At 44.2% G+C, this 23,563-nt stretch overlaps 1 protein-coding gene across 3 annotated transcripts in view; it reads right to left on the bottom strand.

The window, feature by feature from the left end:
- RASIP1 (Ras interacting protein 1) overlaps nucleotides 1-23,563 on the bottom strand; it is a 452,478-nt gene that overhangs the window by 155,089 nt on the left and 273,826 nt on the right. The gene's annotated exons all lie outside the window — the stretch shown is intronic.

Below are 23,563 nucleotides of genomic sequence, written 5' to 3'. Positions count from 1 at the left end.
TGGTAGTGGCAAGAGCAAAATAGGACCGAATGCAGGAGGTGCTGACCCTGCGTCATTGTCTGGCTACATAAGGACTCGAACGCTTAGTTTTCTAGGAGTTGGCAAACCGCTTTTAAAGGCAGAGCATCAGGAAAAAGTTTTGTCTTACATTGCTGACTCAGCCTCCAGCTCTATCGCCTCCTCTTCTTCAGTTGTAAAAAGTAAAAGCACTGAGTCGTCATTGGAGGCTCATGTTCATGAACCACACCTTTCCTTGTGTCCTTCACCCCAACCAAGATTGAAGGATGACGCAGGCCATACTACTGATTACTCCATGGAGCTGTTTTCACATACCATGCCTGGATTATCAAGTCAAATGGTGAATTACCCAGGCCAAGATGAATCTGACATGGAGTGCACTGATGCACAGCCGCTGATGGATGATTCTGCTGGTACATTCACTCAGAGCACTACATTGTCCTCGCAGTGTACAGAGCCAGATTTTGACCCTGATGAGACTCAGGTGCCCCTTCCCGCACACTATACCACCATACACGGTGACACAGAGAAAGGTGCACATGACATAGAAGAGGAGGTGATGGATGACCCAGTTGTTGACCCAGATTGGCATCCATTGGGGGAAGAGGGTGCTGCTTCCAATAGCTCAGATGAGGAGCATCCACAGCAGACATCGACATCACAACAGCTGTTATCTGGCAGGCCCGGAGCACTCCAAAGACAGGTTCCAAACATCAAAAGAGTTGCTGGACAGCTTGTCCAGAGGGTCAAAAGATCACAGCGTGCTAGGCCGCAAAATGTCTGCCAAAGTAGGAAGAGTGCAGTGTGGCAGTTTTTTGAACAAAATCCTCATGATCAGGTCAAGGTTATCTGTAAGAAGTGCGCAAAGACCTTTAGCCGAGGGAAAAATCTGAAAAATTTGAATACCAGTTGCATGCTTAGACATTTAACCAGCATGCACTTGCAAGCGTGGACACAACACCAAACCTCAAGTGCCACATGTGCAACTGATCACAACGAAGGTAGTCAGCAATGCTACATTGTTTCCCCCACTGTAAGCCCACCGGTTAGCACAGCAGCAAATGTTGAGGTGTCGTTGCAAGGCCACAGCAGTCAGGGAATCCCACTGTTATATCAACGAAAGACTGATTCTAGGCCATCAGAAAGAACACCAACTCCATCACCATCATCAACCCTCTCTCAGTCCGTCCTGTCCACCGCTACTTCCACCATATGCAGCTCTCAAGTCCAGCTCACCCTCCCAGACACTATGAGTAGGTCAAGAAAGTACTCAGTCTCTCATCCGCGTACACTGGGTTTGAACGCCCACATTGCCAAACTAATCTCGTTTGAGATGATGCCCTTTCGGTTGGTGGAAAGCACAGCTTTCCGCGAACTCATGGCCTATGCAGTACCACGCTATGACCTACCCAGTCGCCACTTCTTCTCTCGCAAAGCCATCCCAGCCCTCCACCATCATGTGAAAGACCGCATTGTCCATGCACTCAAGCAGTCAGTGAGCGGAAAGGTGCACCTCACAACTGATGCATGGTCCAGTCGGCATGGCCAGGGCCGTTACGTGTCCATCACTGCGCACTGGGTTAATGTGGTGGATGCAGGGTCCACAGGGGACAGCGGTGGTGGGACAGTGCTGCCTAGCCCACGGTATAGGAAACAGTTGGCTGTAGGCGTTCGAACCTCCTCCTCCTCCTCCTCCTCCAGAAGCGACAGCTCGTCCACAGAGCGCAGTCGTACGAGCACTCCATCTGCAGCTGCCACTGTTGCACACGATGTGTCCCCCTATCGAGCAGCTAGTGGAAAGCGTCAGCAGGCTGTGTTGCAGATGATGTGTTTGGGCGACAGACACACCGCCGAGGTGCTGGCCGAGTACTTGAAGCGACAAACTGAGTCATGGCTGGGCAGTGTACATCTTGAGGCAGGCAAGGTAGTTAGTGATAACGGCCGTAATTTTGTGGCAGCCATAGCCCTTTCAAAACTCAGCCACATACCTTGCTTGGCTCACACCTTGAACCTGGTGGTGCAGTGCTTCCTCAAAAATTATCCGGAGTTAACAGCCCTGCTCCAGAAGGTGCGAAGACTGTGCGCGCACATCCGCCGTTCGCCTGTACACTCCGTTCGTATGCAGAAGCTGCAGCGATTGCTCCACCTTCCCAACCACCGCCTCATTATCGACATTGCAACAAGGTGGAACTCCACCCTGCACATGGTGGAGCGGCTGTGCGAGCAGAGGCAGGCCATAATGCATTTGTGGGAGGATACACGGCCAGGCACTTTGAGAGCAGACATGGAGTTGACAGGCGTGCAGTGGTCGAAGCTGAAAGACCTTTGTAAAGTCCTTCAGTGTTTTGAGGAATGCACACGGCTGGTAAGCGCAGACGACGCCATCCTAAGCATGAGCATCCCACTTATGCGTCTGCTCATGCAAACTTTGACGCACCTTAAGGAGCAGGCGTCTGCAGCCAATGTTGATGAGGAGGAAGAGGAGGAGGGAATCCTTGATGACATTCAGCCATTGTCTGCTCAGGGACCTCTCCTGGACGAGGTGGAGGAAGAAGAGGAGGAGGAGGAGGATGATGGGGATGATTACTTAGGGGAGGAGGATGCATCTCGTGGGGCAAGTGAAAATGTTGGCGTGGCAAGGTCTGGTACAGGGTTTGTGCGTGACTGGAGGGATGTGGATTTGCCAGAAAGTGCTCCTCCACCCAGCACTCGCAGTGCATCATTGACACCGGGAACATTGGCCCACATGTCAGATTATGCCTTGCGGATCCTAAAAAGGGACCCCCGCATTGCCAAAATGATGAACGATGACGACTACTGGTTGTCCAGCATCCTGGATCCACGCTATAAAGGCAAATTACAAAACATCATGCCACAGGAGAACCTTGACCTAATATTGGCTAATAAACAAGCAACTCTGGTAAATCGGTTGCTTGAGGCATTCCCAGCACACAGCAGCGGTGATGGTTCTCACACGAGCCGTACGGGCCGGGGGCAGCTTGACAGAGGTGTTCGTGGTGCACACAGCAGAAGTGGCGTTGGAGACAGGGGTTTCATGACAATGTTGTGGACTGATTTTTCAAATACCGCTCACACAACTGGTAATACTGCATCGATGGAAAGTGACAGGAGACAGCAGTTGTCAACTATGGTTACAAACTACTTTTCCTCCCATATCGATGTTCTCCCACACAGGTCATTCCCCTTTGACTATTGGGCCGCTAAACTGGACACCTGGCCTGAATTGGCCCAATATGCCTTACAGGAGCTCGCTTGCCCAGCTGCAAGTGTGCTATCGGAAAGAGTCTTCAGTGCAGCTGGATCAATCCTGACAGAAAAAAGGACCCGTCTGTCAACCCAAAATGTGGATGATCTAACCTTCATTAAAATGAACCACGCATGGGTTTCCAAGGATTTTGTCCCACCTTCCCCTGATGACACATAGGGTGACAGAAAAATGGCTTGCTTTGGTCCACCTCTTCCTGGTACTTCACCTATTTCGCCTTTTGCATCAGTTGAATGTCCAACATCAACATATGCCACTTTCTAAAACTCCCTAACTGTGCTGCCTCCCCCCCCATGGCCGGGGTCACCACCTAGCGCACGACACCGCGCGAGTGCCGTTGCCCTGGACAGGTGGGTAGGCCGACTCTTGGGCGCGGGCACTGGCACAGGGTCCCTCATAGTGCAATCAAGTGTCACTGACGGTGGTGGTGCACACCCGCCGTCAGACACACCGCTGTACTATGAGGGGCCCAGTGCCAGTACCAACGCCCACGAGTGGGCCCCCCTTGCTTGGCCAGGGCCCCAGCATTTGCAATCTTTACCTCTCCCTGCTCCTCCGCTGTGTAATCTGGGCCGTCAAATCCATACTGTGCCTGACACCGTCTGAGCCTGCCTCCTGAGACATATATTTTGAATGTGTACGCTATCCATACCTGTTATCTGTGGATACGGTACCCTTTCTAACCTTTGTGCAATAACGTGCAATCCATACTGGGCCTAACACCGTCTGAGCCTGCCTCATGCTGTATAGACATATATTTTGAATGTGTACGCTATCCATACATGTTATCCGGGGATACGGTACCCCTTCTAACCTTTGTGCAATGACGTGCAATCCATACTGGGCCTAACACCATCTGAGCCTGCCTCATGCTGTATAGACATATATTTTGAATGTGTACGCTATCCATACATGTTATCCGGGGATACGGTACCCCTTCTAACCTTTGTGCAATGACGTGCAATCCATACTGGGCCTAACACCGTCTGAGCCTGCCTCATGCTGTATAGACATATATTTTGAATGTGTACGCTATCCATACATGTTATCCGGGGATACGGTACCCCTTCTAACCTTTGTGCAATGACGTGCAATCCATACTGGGCCTAACACCGTCTGAGCCTGCCTCATGCTGTATAGACATATATTTTGAATGTGTACGCTATCCATACATGTTATCTGGGGATACGGTACCCTTTCTAACCTTTGTGCAATGACGTGCAATCCATACTGGGCCTAACACCGTCTGAGCCTGCCTCATGCTGTATAGACATATATTTTGAATGTGTACGCTATCCATACATGTTATCCGGGGATACGGTACCCCTTCTAACCTTTGTGCAATGACGTGCAATCCATACTGGGCCTAACACCGTCTGAGCCTGCCTCATGCTGTATAGACATATATTTTGAATGTGTACGCTATCCATACATGTTATCCGGGGATACGGTACCCCTTCTAACCTTTGTGCAATGACGTGCAATCCATACTGGGCCTAACACCGTCTGAGCCTGCCTCATGCTGTATAGACATATATTTTGAATGTGTAAGCTATCCATACATGTTATCCGGGGATACGGTACCCCTTCTAACCTTTGTGCAATGACGTGCAATCCATACTGGGCCTAACACCGTCTGAGCCTGCCTCATGCTGTATAGACATATATTTTGAATGTGTACGCTATCCATACATGTTATCCGGGGATACGGTACCCCTTCTAACCTTTGTGCAATGACGTGCAATCCATACTGGGCCTAACACCGTCTGAGCCTGCCTCATGCTGTATAGACATATATTTTGAATGTGTACGCTATCCATACATGTTATCCAGGGATACGGTACCCTTTCTAACCTTTGTGCAATCACGTGCAATCCATACTGGGCGTGAGAACGGCTGGCGAGCTGTTAAGCAAGCTACAGCACCTGTCCAGACAAGTACAGGGATTCCCTAGCGAGGAGACTTATTTGATTGTTTTCTATGTTGGGACAGCAATTTTTGGGGAGCACTATACTCTGGAGAATGATAGTTGGGGCCCACCATACACTGGAACATTCCAAAGGTGGACATCAGACACTGGAGCAGCATTTACAGGGCCCATTATACACTAGAGCAGTAGAAATGGGGCCCATTATGTTTGGAGCATTATTTGGGCCCATAAGACAGTGGAGCTTCATCCATGGGGACCAACATATACTGTAGCATTATGTGGAGCTCATCATATACTGTTTCAAACATTATATGGGACCAATGATTTTGTATGGAGAAATAGATGGGCCTCGTCATGAGATGTAAAAAGTGAGGTATTTTTCATTGTACTATACCGCTATTTCTCTGCTGTATCGGAGCATGATGAGTTGTGGTATGTGTTAAAGGGGCGCTCTTTCGCCCAGGGCACATGAAAACCTGCAGCCAGCCCTCCCCCCCCACAACTTTAGCCAAATAACCCCCATTTTTCAGTGCGTAACTTGTATTATGAAGTTAATTAAGGTTGACAAGCTTAAGTAAGAAGAATTGATGCTTTTGGCATTCAAATGGGCACTGTAGGTGTGTTTCCTGTCCTCTCACTGCCGACTTTTATTCCCCATTGACTTACATTGGGTTTCGTGTTTCGGGACGACCCCGACTTTTCCCTATAATCGGACGATCTTGCTCGACCCGACTTTTGGAAAAGTCGGGTTTCACGAAACAAAACGCGACCCTAAAAAAGCAAAAGTCGCTCAACTCTAGTCATTAGGAAGCTAAGTCCAAGATAAGATGAGTGATGGTTCTGCCGTTATTCTGCTAGGTTCTCCAGCCAAGTTATGATAATTATAAGTTTTCTTAGCAAATCTCTAACTCTGAGAAAAGGGGAGGGCGGTGGTAAATCAACCCCCTTTAGTAATGTCACAGAAGTATAAGTTACTGTCAGTCAGCCCAGCCCTTAGTCACTGCTTGGGAAGCTCTAAGACCCTCCGGTGCATCTTGATGTATCGCCCCTCCTCCGCCAGCATGGTTAGCCTGGAATGATCTAAGCAACATGTGAGTGTTTCTGTTTTAATCCTCTTTATATTGTAATTGTTTTGTACATACTTTAATTGTCTCATATTGTAAAATCTTTTTATACCTTCTGTAAACACTGCCTACCTTTTTGGAGTAAAATATAAAATTATTAGTTTCGTCTTCTCCATGCTCTATAACGAAATTACAAGTGCCTGAAGTTAATTGCACTACTAATTTGGGTTAGCTTCATACCCTCTTTAATTAATTATTATTAATTAAGAAACCGGAGCTGGTGGCAGCGAAGTGTGGTCTGAGCTAGGTGGGTATAGCTGGCGGCCACGGAACAGGTTTTATAAGCTATTGCTTGACTGCGGCCAGAGCCTTTATAATTACCTCACTGCAGCGTGCCAGTCCACAGTGAAGCGGCCCATCCGGTGACCAAATATCCTAGGTGCAGTTCCCTGACTGACCTGAGAGTAAGGGGGTGCCAGAGAGCTGCGAGTTCCAAAGTGGAATCAGAAAGTGGGATATACATAAATCCCGGCAGTTCGTGACATTTTGCTATCAGCAGTGGGATAACTAAAATAAGCCCCTGCAGTAAATTGATAGGTCATTAGCCTTGTTTGCTGTTTTTCATCACATTTTTGGCAGTGGTGGGATAACTAAGATAAGCCCCCCTACACATGTGATAGCCGTGTGCTGGCCGCAGGTCCCCTTTCCCTGACATTGTCCATCTGCTGGATGGGTGTAGTGGATTATCTGTCGGTCCCTATTATACTATTTCTACTGTGGTGAAATTGATGCCACCTTTGTGGTGTCTGCCAGTAATTTTTGGAAATTTGAACACTCCTGGTTGGGTGTTCATCTGCTGGATTGGGCATAGTGGAAGACCTGTCAGTCCCTATTGTACTATCTATGCTGTGGTTAAGTTGATGCCACTTTTGTGGTGTCTACCAATAATTTTTAGAAATGTGAACATTCCTGGTTGAGTGTCCATCTGCTGGATTGGATGTAGTGGAAGAACTGTCGGTCCCTATTATACTATTTCTACTGTGGTGAAATTGATGACACTTTTGTGGTGTCTGCCAGTAGTTTTTGGAAATGTGAACAGTCCTTGTTGGTAGGTAGAGGTGTTGCATATGGTATAAGGGTCCCCAACAAAGAAGGTCTTCACCGATCCCTCGCCCACCTCGTCTTACTGTGATATTCAATTTTAAAACTGTAAATGCTGTCTCAGACCTTGATACCTCATGCCTGGCTGATTTCTGCAGTACCATGCTAAAATTTGTACTGTGGCTGCATTGAGGCCACTTTCCTTGTGTGTGTGTTAGGCGTCGGGTTCCTGCCTCTGCACAGGAGGAATCCCGAGCCTTGCCTTCTGCTGTATCCCATTCCTCTCCGGCCGCAGAGGAGACTGTTCAGCTGAGACGTCGATCCCGGCGTCTTGCTCAGGCTAGCACTGTCGGTTTAGTTGCTGCAGCCACCTCTGGTCCAGCTATAGCAACTCACGCTAGTCAGCAGCGAGCAGCTCCGGGGACTAAGTCTTTCTTTCGGTCCACTGAGCATGCCCGTGGGACGACCTCTCATTGGAGCTCGGAGGTCACACACTCAGGTCCTGTTGCTGCTCCGATTGGACCATCAGGAAGGTCCCGGAAGGCTGTATCTATAAAAGCCTCGCATGGCCACCTGGCCATGCGCTTATATAGACAGACTTTAGTACTTGTGGGTGAGATGATGGATGTATGTGTTCTGGTGACTGACTCATTGTGATCCCCTCCCTTGGTTGTGTATGTAGTAGGGTTATTGGATTTAGAGTCAGCGCCTAGTAGTGGCTTTGCCTATGTGCTACAGTGTATCCAGTCTCACACAAGAAGTTAGCGTCAGTTTGTGCCACCCTATATAAGGCACTATGGTACTGCATATACAGCAGCACCCGTCAGAATGGCATCTATTGCGCTTTCCAGATCTAAGCGTAGGCTGGTTAGTGGCGTCCGCCAGAGCTGCGCTGTACGCACTATCTGCTGCACCCTGTCACTGCTAACAGGGCACAGTGTTCAACAAGCGTCTTTCCCTGGCACCGCAGTAGCGGCTCCCTGCGCGAGTGGGTCTAGAAGGACTCCATCCCCGTGTCCTTAAGGCTGAGTTCTGTGACCACATCACTAGCACTTATCTTACGTTAGAGTGGCCCTGTGAAGCAACAGGGTTCGCCTTTTACACACCGGGTAAGGTAACCCGTGTGTGTTTGTATCCACCAATGTCCGCCATTACCGAGCAGCAGGTGACGTCTCTGCACGGTGGACCCCGGGCTTGGAACGCACCATATACCATCTTTATTGTTTGGTGCGTTCTGCTAGCCCTTAACAGTCTGTCCCTCATTTTTATGTTTTGGCAGCATTTGGGGCCATTATAAGGTCTTGTGCATGCGTTCGGTTATGTTCGACGAATATTCGACAAATTAATGGGCAAATATTGCAAATTCAGTGATCGTAATGCGAGCCAAACATTGAAATATTCACTCATCTCTATTAGTTACTTGTCTAACACTGTTATCGCCCCTTTTATTAAAAATAAACTCTGCATGGAGATTCTCATGCAGATCAGTATACGACCCATATTTCTTAACAGCTCATTTAAATTTAAGAAAAGCATGGATTTCTCTGGAATAAGGCATCGGATTATCAAAGTACCATTTTATTCAGCTTCCTATGACCTTCATGCCCATGTAGACAGCTTAGGAATGTTGATCCTACTAACAGATTCCCTTAAAGTAGGACCTACTGACAGATTCCCTTAAAGTAGGACAATATACATGCATTTCTTTATCCCCTTTTTAATGGCACTGAGGAATAAGAGTATAGCGCCAACTCGCAGCTGAAATTCCCCCAGGTGTCAGATGTACATGAAATCTGACACCCTGTGGTATTGGCCCCAAACCATTTAGAAGCTGATTGGGGATGAATAACCCCTTAAATACCAAAGTCAATCACAACAACAGAATTTAATTGGTTACCTGGGGATTACAAGACCCCCTTTGTAACCATCGGATCCCCAGCAATGAGAATTGTGGGTGCCAATGTTTACCATGGTACACTGAGGACTTGTGATGACCACATGGTACGGTGGCCTGTGAGATCCAGCTATAACCTGATTCACTGACTTATCTCATGCACTGCAGTACTTGAGTACTGCAGTGTGTGAGACCAGAGATCAAAATAAAAGAGATACTTGTCCCACCGTGGGACTAAGTGAAAAAGTAAAAAAATAAAAGAAAAATATGTAAAAAAAAAAAAGTAAAAAAAAGCACACACAAATTACTAAAAGCCGCTTTGTCACACTTGTAATGCAGCATTTGTGATAACACAAAAATAAACAAGAAAAGTACACATAATTAGTATAGCTGCTCTGTAACGGGCTCTATAAAACTGGCACGCGATTAAAAAATTTGTTCATTCTACCTCCCAAAAATCTGAATAAATCTAGACTCAAATTTATTCCACGCTCTCCGCTTTACGCTTACCCAGGGGCTTCTGTGTAAATTTGCCAAAACCACGATTAAGATAAAACCCCGGACGGAACCACTGCCTTAGGAGACAGATGGAGTCACTTTGGACTAGTGTGTGTTCCGGCGGTGTCCCATCATTTTAGGCATCTTTTTAGTGCACAAGTGTGGGCAACCACAGATCTGTGCGCTCCTAAAAAGATGGATACCACCGGAGCAGATGCCAATTGGACTTCAAAGGGTCTCCAGCTGCCTCATTATGGTGGGTGGTTCAGTCGGGGGTTTTGTCTGAACCGCATTTTTGTGGAATTTACGCGGAAACCCTGGCTGTAGGGGCTCAGCGTAGAACACGAGAAGGTTATCCATCCTTATTCTGGAAGCATAAAAAAATATTATGGGGGATCTAGACTGTTTGGGGACACAATGTATGGGCATTAAACTGGCATATTTACAATTCTCCAGAAAACAAGCCTGGTGTGGATGTGACAAAATAGTTACTGCAGCCATAGATGAATTCATCGAGAGGTGCAGTTTTTAGGGTTTTTGTTCTGTTTTGGCACCTTCGGGACTCCACAAATGTCACCCGCAAACTATTCTAGCAAAATCTGCGCTCAAAAAAGCCAAATAGCACGTCTCCCTTTTCAGTCCTGATGTGTAGTTTAACAATAATTTCTGACAACGTATTGGGCATCACTGCATTTGGGAGAAATTGAGCAATAAATTCTGTGGTCTAGTTTCATTTATTAACCCTTGGACAACTGACAAATTTGTAGCAAATGCAAAAATTACATTTTTACTACTAAAATGTCATATTTCCACATCTCAGTGTTATAAAATTCTGTGAGGTACGTATGGGTTCAAAATACCCATTACACCTCTAGATGAATTCCTTAGTCAGTGATTTTTCCAAAATGGGGTCACCTGGGGAGGGGGGGTTCTGCTGTTCTGGCACATCAGGGGCTCAGCTAGCGGAGCCCACAATCTATTCAAACAAAATCTGCATTATAAAAGACAAGCAGCAATCCTTCCCCACCGATCCCTGACATGTACTCAAAAAACAGTGTACAACCATATATGGGTTACTGCCACATTAGGGAAAAATTCCATAACAAATTGTTGGATCCAATTTATCTTATTACCCCTCATGTAAATTAATATTTTTTGCTAAAACAGTATTTTAGTGGAAAAAAAAAGTTTGTTTATATCTCGTATCTAAAAGTTATAAAGTTTTGTGAATCACCTGTAGGTTAAAAATTCTCAGTACACCCCTAGATAAATTTATTTAGGGGTCTAGTTTTCAAAATGGTGTCACTTTTGCTATATTCGCACATCAAGGGCTCTCCAAATGCAACATGGCATTCACAAATCTATTCCAGACACATAGCGCTTTCCTTTCCTAGCCTTGTCATGTGCCAAAACTGAAGTTTTTGACCACATTTGGGGTATCATCACATTCGGGAGAAATTGCATAACAAATTATGGGGTCCATTTTCTCATATTACCCACTGTGAAAATGACATTTTCAATATGACGACCAAATGTTATCAAATTCTTTGTAGTACCTGTGGGTTTAAAATGCTCACTATACCACTGAATAAAATCCTTGAGAGATGTACCGTAGTTTCCCAAATTGGGTAACTTGTAGGAGGTTTCTACTGTTTAGGCACAGGAGCTCTGCAAACACTACATGACGCCCGCAGACCATTCCATCAAAGTCTGCTTTGCAAAACGCCATCCCTTTCTTTCCGAGCCCAAACAGTAGTTTTCCTCCACATATGGGGTATCGGCGTACTCACAGGAAATTGCACAACACATTTTGTGATCTATTTTCTTCTGTTGACTTTGTAAAAAAAATATATATATTTCTTCTTCTTTGGGGTTCAATGTGTTCAATACACACCTAGAGACATTCCTTGAGAAGTCGAGACTCCAAAATGGGATCACTTATGGGCAGTTTCCACTGTTTAGGCACATGAGAGGCTCTTCAAAACTGACATGGTGCTCGATCTCGATTCCAGTCATTTTTGTGTTCAAAAAGTCAAATGGTACTCTTTCCCTTTTGGGCCCTGCCATGTACCCAAACAGGTGTTTTCCCCCACATATGGGATATCGGTGTACTCAGGAGAAATTGTTATGGTCGGCGCTCATAGTAAGTAAGCATTTCTGCTACACACAGGGGATCTGATCATGAAGCATTTAAAAAGTTAAAAAAAAAATTTAAAAAATATTTTAAAAAAATAAAAGTTAAAATCACCCACCTTTCGCCCAATCTATATATATAAAAATGAGTGTGTGTGTATATTGACGATGATGTCATAAAGGTTGCCATGGCGAATATGATGTCATAATGGTTGCCATGGTGACAATGGCATCATAAAGGTTGCCATGGCGAAGATTATGTCATAATAGGTTGCCATGGTGACAATTATGTCATAATGGTTGCCATGGTGACGATGATGTCATAATAGGTTGCCATGGCGAAGATGATGCCATAATGGTTGCCATGGCGACAATGATGTCATAATAGGTTGCGATGGGGACGGTTATGTTACAATGGTTGCCATGGTGATGTCATAATAGGTTGCCATGGCAAAGATGATGTCATAATGGTTGCCATGGTGCAGATGATGTCATAATGGGTATATAGGCATGGAACTCTGGGATGGAGGATGTATGATGGGTATATGGGCACAGAACTATAGGATAGTGGATATGTATAATGGGTTTATGGGCATGGGACTATGGGATGGAGGATGTATGATGGGTATATGGGCACAGAACTATAGGATGGTGGATATGTATAATGGGTATATGGGCATGGGACTATGGGATGGAGGACAATCATTCTAATTTGTTATAGCTAACCACAGTTAGTTACTATTCTCGAGCAACACTCTTCAGCTAGTATAGATATAGTTTTAAATTGTGGTGCGCATATCGCTGCGACTAGCGCAGCTTCGTCAGGGGGAGTGCAGCCTGTATACACATTCATGACCAGGCCAAATTTTACAATTCTGACTGATGTCACTTTATGAGGTAATGGCTCTGGAACACTTCAATGGATCCCAGTGATTCAATTGTACTTCATGTAAAATTTGTTCGATATGACTTGCATTTTTTGTGTGACAAAAATCGTAAATTTGGTGAAAATTTTAAAATTTTTAATTTTTATGCCCTTAAACCAAAGAATTATGTCACACAAAATAGTTAATAAATAATGTTTCCCATATGTCTGATTTACATCAGCACAATTTTTGAAACATACATTTATTTTTTGTTAGGAAGTTAGAAAGGTTAAAACTTGAACCGTGATTTAATTTTTTTATGACTAAAAACTACAAAAACATTTTTTTTAGGTACCACATCATATTTGAAGTGACTTTGAGGGGCCTATGTGAAGGAATATAACCAAAAGTGACACCATTCTAAAATCTGCACCCTCCAAGATGATCAAAACCACATTCAAGAAGTTTATTAACACTTAAGTTTCTTCATAGGAATTTTTGAAATGTGGAAAAAAAAAATGAACGTTTAACTTTTTCACAAAAATTTTACCTTAGACCCAAATTTCTTTATTTTCACAAGGGTAATAGGAAAAAGTGGACCCCAAAACTTGATGTGTAATTTCTCCTGAGAAATCATATACAACTTACGTGACAGAAAACTACTGTTTAGGCGCATGACAGGGCTCAGAAGGGAAAGAGCACCGTTTAACTTTTTGAATGTATAATTGCCTGGAGTTATTAGCCGACGCCATGTAGCGTTTGGAGATCCCCTGGTGTGCCTAAACAGTGGAAACCCCCCACAAGTTACCCAATTTTGAAAACTAGACCCCGTAAAGAACATATCTAGATGTGTGCTAAATACCTTGAATCCCCAGGTGCTTCACAGAAGTTTATAAGTTGGGCTGTGAAAATAAAATATCAACTTTACAACGTTGATCTGTGAAAATGAAAAAAAAATATTTTTCCCACAAAAGTGTTAATTTAGCCCTAATGTTTTTTATCTTCATAAGAGTAACAGGAGAAAATGGAACCCAAAATTGTTGTGCAATTTCTCCTGAGTACGCAGATACCTCATATGTGAAGCAAAACTACCATCTGAGTGCACATCAGGGCTTAGAGAGGAAGGAATGACAAATTGGAAAGCAAACTTTGATGGAAAGGTCTGCAGGTGTCATGTCGCATTTGGAGAGTCCCTGACGTGCCTAAACTGTAGAACTCCCCCACAAGTGACCCCATGTTGGAAACTAGACCCCCCAATGAATTTATCTTGACATATGGTGAGCACATTGAACCTCCATGTGCTTTACATAATTTTACAACGTTGATCTGTGAAAATGAAAAAAAATATATTTTTCCCACAAAAATGTTGTTTTAGCCCTAAGTTTTTCATTTTCACAAGGATAGCAGGAGAAAATAGACCCCAACATTTGCTGTACAATTGCTTCTGAGTAGAGATGAGCGAATTTGTTCGGATTCGGTTCCAAATGCGATTGGACTCGAATATTGTTTTTGCAATATTCGTCGAACATAGCCGAATGTCATTAGAGTCAATGTGAGTAAAAATTACAGAATACGATCGGAACCGATCATAAGACATACATTCAGCACGAATAGTGTTCGAATATGGCCCGAGTATGTCAAAATCAGATTAGGGGTCAAAATCCCAACCAATTCGCTCATTTCTACTCCTGAGTACACTGCTAACCCATATGGGGCTTAAAACTACTTTTGAGGCACAGTGCATAGCTCAGAAGGGAAGAAGTGTCATAATGGAGTTCAGATTTTGATGATTTGCTTTAACCCCTTAGTGACGGGGCCAATTTTTTAAATTCTGACCAATGTCACTTTATGTGGTGATAGCGTTGGAACGCTTCAACAAATCCCATTGATTTTAAGAAGGTTTTTTCGTGGCACATTATAATTTATGATAATGGTAAATTTAGGTTGATATGTTTTGTGTTTATAAAAATATCAGAAAAATGTAAAAAAAAATTGCAATTTTCAAGCTGTGAATGATTATCCCTTTAAGGCCGGGATCACACTACCGTGTGTGATGCGAGAAACTCGCACGAGTCTCTCGCATCAACATCAGGCGCTGGCACCAGCACTCAGGACCAGAGTTGCGGCTGCATAGAAATACATGCAGCTGCAGCTCCGGTCCTGAGTGCTGACGGCAGCGCCGGGTGTTTGTTAGAGACTCGTGCGACATAGTCATAGCACACAAAAACATTAATAAATAACATTTCCCATATGTCTGCTTTACTTCAGCACCATTTTTAAAAGGCTAATTAATTTTTTCTATCGAGGTTTAAAAATGTAGCAGTAATTTTTCATTTTTTCAATGAGATTTACAAAATTTATTTTTTTGAGGGACCTATCCAGGTTTGAAGTGACTTTGGGGGTGCTATATATTGGGAAAACTCCAAACTTGATACCTTTTTAAAACAGTGCCCCCTGACATATTGAAAACTTCTGTTAGATAGTTTACTAATAATAATAATAATAATCTTTATTTATATAGCGCTAACATATTCCGCAGCGCTTTACAGTTTAACAGTTTCAAAACACAAGTCATAAGTGACAACGTTAACAATACAATAATGAAATCAAAATAAGACGACCCTGCTCGTGAGAGCTTACAATCTACAATGAGGTAGGGGAGATACAGAGTACAGGTGTGTATTTACAATGATGTATTTACAATGATGGTCCAGCCATCTTGAGGGATGGAAGGAGATAGTGAATGGGCTACACATGCACACTTACACATAAAATGACTGTGATTAGTGAACGTGATAGGCCGCTCTGAACAAATGTGTTTTGAGGGAGCACCTGAAACTATGCAAATTGTGGATAGTCCTAATTTCTTGAGGTAGAGCATTCCAGAGGATCGGCGCAGCGTGGGAGAAGTCTTGGAGTCGGGTGTAGGAGGTATGGATTCGTGCAGAGGTTAGTCAAAAGTTGTTTGCAGAGCACAGCGGTCTGTTAGGCCGATAGACAGAAATGAGAGAGGAGATGTAGGGGGGTGCTGCACTGTGGAAAGCTTTGTGGGTGCGAACCAAGTACTTTGAATTATATCCTATAATGAATGGGCAGGCAATGTAAGGACTGGCAAAGAGCGGATGTGTCCAAGATTAGCCAGATGGACGATCTTGGCCGCTGCATTAAGTATGGACTGGAGAGGGGATAGTCGAGTAACGGGGAGGCCAATTAATAGAGCGTTGCAGTAATCCAGGCAGGAGTGGATCAATGCTACAGTGAGGGTTTTTGTTGTTTCCATGGTGAGAAACGGGAGGATTCTAGAGATATTCTTTAGGTGTAAGCGGCAAGAGCGGGCAAGAGATTGTATATGGGATGTGAAGGAGAGATTGGTGTCAAACACAACACCCAGGGTGTTATTGTGGTGCCACCCACAGAGAGGGAAATGTCCGATTTAGGGAGGTTAGTACACGGTGGGAGCAGAAGTAGTTCAGTTTTAGAGAGGTTGAGTTTCAGATAGAGAGCGGACCATATTTGGAGACTGCGGACAGACAGTCAATGGCGTACTTTAGTACAGCGGGGGTAAGGTCGGGGAATGATGATGATGAATATAGTTGTGTGTCATCAGCATAAAGATGGTACTGAAAGCCAAATCTGCTGATGGTCTGTCCAATTGGGGCCATGTAGAGAGAGAAGAGAAGGGGGCCAAGGACTGAGCCCTGAGGTACCCCGACCGCGAGAGGAAGAGTAGATGATGTGGAGCCAGAGAGCAAAACACTGAAGGAGTGGTCAGAAAGATAGGAAGAGAACCAGGAGACCCTTCAAGTGATTTTCAGGAATTAATGCAAAGTGATATAGCAGGAATGAAAAATAGTTTTTTAACTATCTAAATGTCGCTAACTTCTGAACTGACTGATATAGCCGGGAGACTCTAAGGGTGTGTGCACACGTTGCGGATTCTGCTGCGGAATTTTCAGCGCAGATTTGTCTAAATCTGCAGGTAAATCCGCAGGTCAAAAGACCTGCGGTTTAGCTATGGATTTAGTGTGGATTAGCCTGCGGTTTTCCCCTGCGGTTTGACATCTGTCAAGGGGCAGGTGCCAAACCGCTGAGGAATCCGCACAAAGAATTGACATGCTGCGGATTTAAATCTGCATCAAATCCGCGTGGAAAATTCCGCAACATGTGCACTGCGTTTTTCTATTTACATAGATGAAAATGGTACTGTACAACTGCTGCGTATTCGCAGGGCCAAATCCACTGTGGATCCGTAGCAGAATCTGCAACATGTACACACACCCTTAGACCGCTATTTGGCCATGAACTGCTATGGAAAACATCAGGACCACACAATCATGATCTCAGTGTGTCAATTAGATTAAAGCAGAACCCCCAGAATCTATTAATCATTTATGTGTCCACAAATTGAGAAAATAGATATCCGGCACCGTTGTGTGGAAAAATACCCTGGATGTCTGCACATATATTTTTCACATTAATAAAAAAAACACCTTAATCCCACTTGGAATGGGTGCTCAATCCCATGTTGAAAAAACAGAACATTTCATTGTGAAGAGAAAGAAAAAATAGGATGGCACCCACCGTTCATGTGAAGTCCGTCTTCCAAGCACATTGCTCCCGTGCCTGTGCCGATGCCTTGTGTATGTGAAATAAAGTGATTTGATTCACATGAACGGTGAGTGCCATCCTATTTTTTCTTTCTCTTCACTATTAATCATTTATTTGATGTAGTCACTTTTGACAGCAGCAAATAAGGGGTTAAACAAATATGGACAATGTCAACACTGATCATTTGTGATACAGTGAGTTGTCAGCTATAGTGCACAGTTGTCAGCTGCTGGATTGTCACCTATGTGGGGATGATATTCTCTTATATCTCAGATCAGTAAAAAGACACATTGGCAGTCATTAAGGGGTTGTAAGGGTGCCATGTCACATTAGCAGAGCCCCTGAGGTGCCAGAACAGTAGAAATCCCCCATATTTGACCTCGTTTTACAAACTACATGACCCACTTAATTTATCTAGGGGTGCAGTGAAGAAAAAATAATGACATTTTTACCACCAAAATTTTGTTTTAGCCCCAGATTTTACATTTTCACAAGGGGCAGTGGGTAAAAATGGCACAAAAATGTGTGTTAAGCATCAGGTTCCTGCCTCTGCACAGGAGGAAGCCTGAGCCTTGCCTTCTGCGGTCTCCCATTCCTCTCCAGCCACAGAGAAGGCTGCTCAGCAGAGACGTCGGTCCCAATGTCTTGCCCAGACAAATGCTAGGCATCTGTGTGCTCCTCCAGGCTCTGCTATTGTACCATGCATGAGTCAGCAGGAAGCAGGTGCTCCTGAGACTAAGTCCTGCTTTTCTCTTACTGAGCATGCCCATGGGACGACCCCTCATTGGAGGTCAGAGGTCACATGCTCAGGTCCTGTTGCTGCTCCGATTGGACCACCAGGAAGGTCCCGGAAGGCTGCAACTATAAAAGGTTTGCATGGCCACCCAGCCATGCGCTAATATAGAGATTTACTCTCATTGCTAAAGTGGTGTGTATGATGATGGATGTTTGAGACAGGTGAATGGCTCATTAAGACTCCTTCTCTCAGTTGTTTGCCTCGGTTTGTTGTTGCCTCGTATATTTCCATTGACAGATGATGGACCTGAGCAGGGACTTGCTTTTCGGGGGAACTGAGTTGAAGCTTTTATTGGGAACATTTTACTTAACATTTGGGATTATATTTATCCTGCGCTCTGCGCTAAGCACTTATATCAGGGATTCCATCTAAGTCTCCAAGTGACATGGTTCAGATGAAAACCCTGAAGGATCCATTCACTATAATGAGGCAGAGGAGTTACTCTGGACTCTGTCTGGCTTCTGTTAGGTACTTTTCAGAAGTACACAAACTCGCAGATGGCACTTTTATACACACCTGAAAAGACGGACACAGCCAGATCACAAAATCAAAAGAAAACAGCGTCAAATTTCAGGTGTGAGTTTCAAAAATCAGGAAAAAGTTTATTCCGCCATGAAAATACAATATTTCAACCTGTAATAGGTCTTTATCAAGTACTTGGTAAAGACCTGTTACAAGTCAAAACTTTTTATTTTCATGGAGGAATAAACTTTTTGAAACTCATCACCTGAAATTGGATGCTGTTTTCTTTTGATCTAGATGTCGATTCTTTCAAAGTGGGCTCCTTGGTGCCTGAACAAGCATCCTTACTTAGTGAGTGCTGTCAGCCTTCTTTTTTTTGTGTCTGGACAGCAAAATCAGAAGTCAGACGGCATCCACAGTGCCTCTATCTTCCTTACTTATAGGGAATCTTCTGCCAGGGGTTTCAACTGATTCACGTACGTGCTCAGAGCAGTGTGAAGGATAAATGTGAACCGAGCCATACTGCGATCTTTGGGAAGCAGACTGAAAAAAATCAACAGCAGGAGAAGAATTGATTTTATTTTTTTATGCCGTTCTTGGTGTGGTATAATTAATTAGACGACTTTATTCTTCAAGTCGTTGTGATTACAGCGATACCAGATTTATATTATGTTTTTTATGTTTGGCTGCTATCAAACATTGAAAGATACTTTTTTTTGTGCATCGCCATATTTAGGTAGCTATAATTTATCCATATTTTGACTGATAGAGCCATGTGAGGGCTTGTTTTCATGGGATGTTTTTATTGCTACCATATTCAGGCATATCACATTTTATGATCGCTTTCTATTCCGATTTTGGGGAGACAGAATGAACAAATACCAAAATTGTTTTGGGGAGGCTTTTTCTTATGCTATTCTGCATGCAATTGGTAAGACAGATTTATTCTTCGGTTCAGTACGATTGCAGTGATATCACATTTATATACAGTATTTTTCAGGATATAAGGCTAGTTTCACACTAGCGTATCTAAACGCAGCGCACGGCGCCGCTAAGCCCCGCCCCCTCTGGTCTTCTCCTCCCTACTATCGCACACGGCTGCATGTGATCTGCGCACACTATCTTTAGCACAGGGTGTGCAGACCGTGTGCTGGCCGTGCGCTAGTAGGATTTTTGCGTGCGCTGCACACTTTTGAAGGTGCGCTGATGTGCGCCGAACGCAGCATGTTGCATTTTGTTCAAAATTGCGCACCACACGCAAAAATCCTACTAGCACATGGCCAGCGCATGGTCTGCACACCCTATGCTAAAGATAGGGTGCGCAGATCGCATGCGGCCGTGTGCGATAGTAGGGAGGATATGACCAGAGGGGGCGGGCAGGGGGTGGGGCTTAGCGGCGCCATGCAATGCGTGTAGATACGCTAGTGTGAAAATAGCCTAAGATACTATTTTTCCACCAAAAATTTAGGGGGAAAACGGGGGGGTGTCTTATAGTCGGAATGTACTTACAGTTAGCGTGGTGGCAACAGTAGTCCTGCGATTCTTTCGGTGGTCCGATGCTGCACGGCGATGATCTCGCTCCCATCCCAGCCTGGTGTGGCAATTTCGGCAGTGGTTGGTGCTGCGGGGGGCTTCGGCAATATTATGTGAAAGCCCAAAGCCCCCGCAGTTTTATTGCCTTGATGTTGTGGCCTCCGGGAAAATGGCCACCGGAAGCGGCGTATGTGGAGATTGAAATCTCTACTCCGAGATCTCGTCTCCCGAGCCGAGATCTCAATCTGCGCCTAGGGAATCAATCTGGCCTCTGGGAAAATGGCCACCAAAGGCAGCGCATGCACAGATTGAGAACTCAGCTCCGAGATCTCAGGACGAGATCTTGTTGGCTAGATCTCAATCTGCACATGCACTGCCTCTGGCGGCCATTTTTCTGAAGGCCACAGCATCAAAGCAATAGAACTGCGGGGTTTTGAGGCTTTCACATAATGTAGCCAGAGCCCCTTGCAGCACCGAGCGTCGAAACTACCGTACCATGTCACCAGAGCCCCCCGCAGCCCTGAGCACCGCTGAAACTGCAGAACCATATCACCGGAGCCCCCTGCAGCATCGCCAAACTGACGAACCAGGCTGGGATGAGAGCAAGATCATCATCCTGCAGCATCGGACCACTGGAAGAATCGCCCGACTCCAGCTGCCACCAGCGCTGCCTACATCCTCCGGGTAAGATGAATTCAGGACTGTAAGATGGACCCCATTTGACACATTAATTTTTTTCCCCCCATTTTCCTTCTGAAAATTTGGGGTGCGTCTTATAGTCCGGTGCATCTTATAGCCTGAAAAATACGGTCTTTTTTTAGGTTTTGGCGCTTTTACGCGCTAAAACCTATTTTATATTAAAAGTATTTTTTTGCCTCACTTTATTCTGAGAGCTATAACTTTTTCATTTGTCTGCTGATGGAGCTGTATGACAGCTTGCTATTTGCGGGACAAGAGTACGTTTTAAGCTATACTATTTTTCTTTACATTCATCATTTTTATCACACATTATTCCACTTTTTTGGCGCTATGATGATAAAGCATTGATTTTTTGCCTATTTTTTTATTTTATTTTTTTACGATGTTTTCTGAAGTGGTGAACTAGTGTAACATTTTTAAAGAATAGGGAGTTCCGGTAGTGGCGATAGTAAATATGTGTATATTTTTTGTTTGATTTTTTTTTTCATAAAAATATTTATTATGGGTTCTCTATATTTTTTATTACTATTATTTTGTGAACCTTTTTTTCACTTTTTTTTACTTAGTCCTACTATGGGACTTTCACATTCAGCACTCTGATCGCAGTCTGGTATTCAGCCCATATACCTTGACTAACTGCTTCCAAAACAATATGATGTCCACACATAGCCCTCCCAACAGTAAAATGCCCCACAAAGCCTCTCTTGCATTGTAATGTCCCCACATATCCTCCATGCAGTATGATGTTCCCACACTGCCCATAACACAGTATTATTTCCCCACACAGCCTTCATCTCATAATGATGTCCCCACACAGCCCCCTTACATTTTATGATGTCCCCACACAGCCCCATACTCAAACTGTTGTCTCTAACAAAGCCATGATGCAGAGTGATGTCCCCCACATAGTCCCAATGCAGAATGATGTCCCCACGCAACCCGTCATGGAGAACGATGTCCCCTCACAAAATAATACATACTGTATCCATCTATCTGGTGCAATGTAGTGGCGTAATCATGGCTGCTGAGCTTTCAGACGCACCGCCTCAATGATGAAAGAGGGAATTAACGGCTATCTGTTCGACCAATTTATTCAGATATCTCATGTGGAGGATATAGATACCAGTGAATGTGAGATGCTGGATGTGAGGATATTGCCACTTACTAAAGACTATAGGACTAATGGACGTAGAGTGGAGTCCACAGCTCTAACAGATTGAGACTTTTTCCAAAATAGAGCACCGGTTGTGTCGATATTGCTATGCTTTATTAGATATTTTCTTGCTGAATTTATTAGTGATTTGCTTGCTCAGCAGTTCATGCTCAGGAATCAATGTTTACATTCAGTGACAGTAAGCAGAAGAAGACTTGCAGGCTGGATGTTAGGTACACCTAAAGCCAGAGAATAGATTGCTAAAGGTAAATGTAAAACAATCATCCTATCAATCCCCACTATATCTCAAGGTCTCAATCCATTGTTCTTCCTGCCCAGGCACATTCTGTGGATGTGGATTGTAGACCCAGGGGAGCTGTCACTTCAAGGGGTCTCAAATGAAGTCCCAGGGGATGGAATATGCATCATTCTGTGAGCTAATTTAAGGGGGAGGGAGAAAAAGACACATGGGTTGAATTAGGCGGTTGTTAGAGTGACTTCGAAGAGAGAGGATCCAAGCTCGGATGGATGGATGGATGGTGTTTGGAGTTTTGGAGATAGGTTGTCAGCTGGGCTGGATCCTCCTGCTACGTTTGAGGGATCTGTTGTCTGGATTTAACAAATTTTCGTAAGGATTGTTAATCCTGGATACATGGACGTCGGTTGTGGTATTTGCTTGGAGGAGCCTGGACTGTGACTACAGACTATATTGACGGGAGATACGAAATCTGTGGGCCAACCAAAAGTTGGGAGACAGTGGGTATTCTCTCATGCCTAATAAGATATGCCATGTGTTTAAAATGTTTCCCACACTTGGAACAAGTAAACCTCTTCTCCTCTGTTTCAATTTTTTCATGTTTAACAAAAGATGTTTTTAGGGTATAACTATTTCCATATTCTAATGTGTATTTGGCTTCTTTGCTTTAACAATAGTTCTTTTTCCAGTGGCTCTTTTGTGACATTTATTTTTCTTAGCTCTGTAATGAATCAGAAGATAGGACCTCTTTCATAGGATTAGATGATAGTGTAGGAAACATTTTAGTCAGTGGGTATTGCCTGATACGGGGCCAATGGAACTACCAATCTCAGATTGGGAACTTGTGAACTGAGGACATTGCATTTTGGCCAACTGCCTGGATTTGTTGTACAACCATGGTTGAATTTAATAAAAATAGTTGCATAGTTAACCTGCCTAGGTGATTTTTACATCCCACAATGTCAGATCCTCAAACTGGACATGTGGTGGCTACTTGGTGAGGGACGCAACTGCATAAAACCCTTTGGCGGTCAGGGCTGCACCAGAACAGCCAAAGGGCCGCATGTGGCTGGAAGCCGTACTTTGCCATGTCTGCTTTAGATCATTACTTACCACTTCCATTTTTCTGCACTTGAACTCCCCTTTTAACATTGGTGATGGTTTTGTCATGTTACAATATACAAATAAAATTTTTAATTACTTTATTAGTGTGCACTAATTTTGTTAATACGTCATACTGAAGACAGTAAATTGTCACAGTCATTG

This window comes from Dendrobates tinctorius, unplaced genomic scaffold, assembly GCF_039654945.1.
Source record: "Dendrobates tinctorius isolate UK_male_01 unplaced genomic scaffold, ASM3965494v1 ptg000184l, whole genome shotgun sequence".
Taxonomy (NCBI): Eukaryota; Metazoa; Chordata; class Amphibia; order Anura; family Dendrobatidae; genus Dendrobates; species Dendrobates tinctorius.
The sequence above is the reverse complement of the archived record's forward strand: the minus strand, read 5'-3'. Positions and strand labels throughout refer to the sequence as shown.